General features: G+C 63.1%; 6 non-coding genes across 6 annotated transcripts; all 6 read left to right on the forward strand.

Moving 5' to 3' along the window:
* The first annotated feature begins 304 nt into the window (after nucleotides 1-304).
* PHYSODRAFT_t1351 lies at nucleotides 305-377 on the forward strand. Its single transcript has one exon. It is a non-coding gene; the product is annotated as a tRNA-Phe (tRNA).
* A 495-nt stretch (nucleotides 378-872) lies between these two features.
* PHYSODRAFT_t1352 lies at nucleotides 873-945 on the forward strand. The gene has a single exon. It is a non-coding gene; the product is annotated as a tRNA-Phe (tRNA).
* Nucleotides 946-1,440: 495 nt separating this feature from the next.
* PHYSODRAFT_t1353 lies at nucleotides 1,441-1,513 on the forward strand. The gene has a single exon. It is a non-coding gene; the product is annotated as a tRNA-Phe (tRNA).
* Nucleotides 1,514-2,008: 495 nt separating this feature from the next.
* PHYSODRAFT_t1354 lies at nucleotides 2,009-2,081 on the forward strand. Its single transcript has one exon. It is a non-coding gene; the product is annotated as a tRNA-Phe (tRNA).
* A 495-nt stretch (nucleotides 2,082-2,576) lies between these two features.
* Nucleotides 2,577-2,649, forward strand: PHYSODRAFT_t1355. Its single transcript has one exon. It is a non-coding gene; the product is annotated as a tRNA-Phe (tRNA).
* Nucleotides 2,650-3,144: 495 nt separating this feature from the next.
* PHYSODRAFT_t1356 lies at nucleotides 3,145-3,217 on the forward strand. Its single transcript has one exon. It is a non-coding gene; the product is annotated as a tRNA-Phe (tRNA).
* The last annotated feature ends 454 nt before the right edge of the window (nucleotides 3,218-3,671 follow it).

A 3,671-nucleotide genomic window follows, 5' to 3' on the forward strand; every position in this document is an offset into this window, starting at 1 on the left:
AGCGCTGTTTGGTGTTCCGACACGTGTATAGCTACGAACACGGCACCGAGTGGGCGGCAGGACGTGGTAGCCCGGGCCAATGCGCTCGGGACGGCGTCAATAGTGCGTAGCGACGAGATACACTCGGCATGATCGGAGGTCTCGTTCGATGCGGGATGGCGTCGGAGCGGGGATCGGATTGGCCACGTAGGTAGAGGAGGGGACGGCGGCGGTGTGCGGGCAGCGTGTGTGGGCACGGGAAGCGTTGTGTTGTGCATGCGAGGGCGCAAAATTTGGGGGCAGGCAGGTAGGTTTGATTTTTGGCGCCTCGATAGCTCAGCTGGGAGAGCGTCAGACTGAAGATCTGAAGGTCCCTGGTTCGATCCCGGGTCGCGGCACTTTTGCGTCCTTTTGCTGTGCTCGCCGCACTCGTTTCTGCGGCTCTGCGGGTCTGGCACGCTGCCTACCATGGCGTGCCCATCGTGCTCGCTGCTGCCGCGCTGTTTCTCACCCGCGACGATTCCTACTGACCGGCTGCAGTCGGTGTGGCTGGCCCCGGGCTCAAGCGAGCTGCGGGTCAATTTCGACCAGCGCTGTTTGGTGTTCCGACACGTGTATAGCTACGAACACGGCACCGAGTGGGCGGCAGGACGTGGTAGCCCGGGCCAATGCGCTCGGGACGGCGTCAATAGTGCGTAGCGACGAGATACACTCGGCATGATCGGAGGTCTCGTTCGATGCGGGATGGCGTCGGAGCGGGGATCGGATTGGCCACGTAGGTAGAGGAGGGGACGGCGGCGGTGTGCGGGCAGCGTGTGTGGGCACGGGAAGCGTTGTGTTGTGCATGCGAGGGCGCAAAATTTGGGGGCAGGCGGGTAGGTTTGATTTTTGGCGCCTCGATAGCTCAGTTGGGAGAGCGTCAGACTGAAGATCTGAAGGTCCCTGGTTCGATCCCGGGTCGCGGCACTTTTGCGTCCTTTTGCTGTGCTCGCCGCACTCGTTTCTGCGGCTCTGCGGGTCTGGCACGCTGCCTACCATGGCGTGCCCATCGTGCTCGCTGCTGCCGCGCTGTTTCTCACCCGCGACGATTCCTACTGACCGGCTGCAGTCGGTGTGGCTGGCCCCGGGCTCAAGCGAGCTGCGGGTCAATTTCGACCAGCGCTGTTTGGTGTTCCGACACGTGTATAGCTACGAACACGGCACCGAGTGGGCGGCAGGACGTGGTAGCCCGGGCCAATGCGCTCGGGACGGCGTCAATAGTGCGTAGCGACGAGATACACTCGGCATGATCGGAGGTCTCGTTCGATGCGGGATGGCGTCGGAGCGGGGATCGGATTGGCCACGTAGGTAGAGGAGGGGACGGCGGCGGTGTGCGGGCAGCGTGTGTGGGCACGGGAAGCGTTGTGTTGTGCATGCGAGGGCGCAAAATTTTGGGGCAGGCGGGTAGGTTTGACTTTTGGCGCCTCGATAGCTCAGTTGGGAGAGCGTCAGACTGAAGATCTGAAGGTCCCTGGTTCGATCCCGGGTCGCGGCACTTTTGCGTCCTTTTGCTGTGCTCGCCGCACTCGTTTCTGCGGCTCTGCGGGTCTGGCACGCTGCCTACCATGGCGTGCCCATCGTGCTCGCTGCTGTCGCGCTGTTTCTCACCCGCGACGACTCCTACTGACCGGCTGCAGTCGGTGTGGCTGGCCCCGGGCTCAAGCGAGCTGCGGGTCAATTTCGACCAGCGCTGTTTGGTGTTCCGACACGTGTATAGCTACGAACACGGCACCGAGTGGGCGGCAGGACGTGGTAGCCCGGGCCAATGCGCTCGGGACGGCGTCAATAGTGCGTAGCGACGAGATACACTCGGCATGATCGGAGGTCTCGTTCGATGCGGGATGGCGTCGGAGCGGGGATCGGATTGGCCACGTAGGTAGAGGAGGGGACGGCGGCGGTGTGCGGGCAGCGTGTGTGGGCACGGGAAGCGTTGTGTTGTGCATGCGAGGGCGCAAAATTTTGGGGCAGGCGGGTAGGTTTGACTTTTGGCGCCTCGATAGCTCAGTTGGGAGAGCGTCAGACTGAAGATCTGAAGGTCCCTGGTTCGATCCCGGGTCGCGGCACTTTTGCGTCCTTTTGCTGTGCTCGCCGCACTCGTTTCTGCGGCTCTGCGGGTCTGACACGCTGCCTACCATGGCGTGCTCATCGTGCTCGCTGCTGCCGCGCTGTTTCTCACCCGCGACGACTCCTACTGACCGGCTGCAGTCGGTGTGGCTGGCCCCGGGCTCAAGCGAGCTGCGGGTCAATTTCGACCAGCGCTGTTTGGTGTTCCGACACGTCTATAGCTACGAACACGGCACCGAGTGGGCGGCAGGACGTGGTAGCCCGGGCCAATGCGCTCGGGACGGCGTCAATAGTGCGTAGCGACGAGATACACTCGGCATGATCGGAGGTCTCGTTCGATGCGGGATGGCGTCGGAGCGGGGATCGGATTGGCCACGTAGGTAGAGGAGGGGACGGCGGCGGTGTGCGGGCAGCGTGTGTGGGCACGGGAAGCGTTGTGTTGTGCATGCGAGGGCGCAAAATTTTGGGGCAGGCGGGTAGGTTTGACTTTTGGCGCCTCGATAGCTCAGTTGGGAGAGCGTCAGACTGAAGATCTGAAGGTCCCTGGTTCGATCCCGGGTCGCGGCACTTTTGCGTCCTTTTGCTGTGCTCGCCGCACTCGTTTCTGCGGCTCTGCGGGTCTGACACGCTGCCTACCATGGCGTGCCCATCGTGCTCGCTGCTGCCGCGCTGTTTCTCACCCGCGACGACTCCTACTGACCGGCTGCAGTCGGTGTGGCTGGCCCCGGGCTCAAGCGAGCTGCGGGTCAATTTCGACCAGCGCTGTTTGGTGTTCCGACACGTCTATAGCTACGAACACGGCACCGAGTGGGCGGCAGGACGTGGTAGCCCGGGCCAATGCGCTCGGGACGGCGTCAATAGTGCGTAGCGACGAGATACACTCGGCATGATCGGAGGTCTCGTTCGATGCGGGATGGCGTCGGAGCGGGGATCGGATTGGCCACGTAGGTAGAGGAGGGGACGGCGGCGGTGTGCGGGCAGCGTGTGTGGGCACGGGAAGCGTTGTGTTGTGCATGCGAGGGCGCAAAATTTTGGGGCAGGCGGGTAGGTTTGACTTTTGGCGCCTCGATAGCTCAGTTGGGAGAGCGTCAGACTGAAGATCTGAAGGTCCCTGGTTCGATCCCGGGTCGCGGCACTTTTGCGTCCTTTTGCTGTGCTCGCCGCACTCGTTTCTGCGGCTCTGCGGGTCTGACACGCTGCCTACCATGGCGTGCCCATCGTGCTCGCTGCTGTCGCGCTGTTTCTCACCCGTGACGACTCCTACTGACCGGCTGCAGTCGGTGTGGCTGGCCCCGGGCTCAAGCGAGCTGCGGGTCAATTTCGACCAGCGCTGTTTGGTGTTCCGACACGTCTATAGCTACGAACACGGCACCGAGTGGGCGGCAGGACGTGGTAGCCCGGGCCAATGCGCTCGGGACGGCGTCAATAGTGCGTAGCGACGAGATACACTCGGCATGATCGGAGGTCTCGTTCGATGCGGGATGGCGTCGGAGCGGGGATCGGATTGGCCACGTAGGTAGAGGAGGGGTGTGCGGGCAGCGTGTGTGGGCACGGGAAGCGTTGTGTTGTGCATGCGAGGGCGCAAAATT

Source organism: Phytophthora sojae (assembly GCF_000149755.1).
Source record: "Phytophthora sojae unplaced genomic scaffold PHYSOscaffold_7, whole genome shotgun sequence".
In the NCBI taxonomy this organism is placed as follows: Eukaryota; Oomycota; class Peronosporomycetes; order Peronosporales; family Peronosporaceae; genus Phytophthora; species Phytophthora sojae.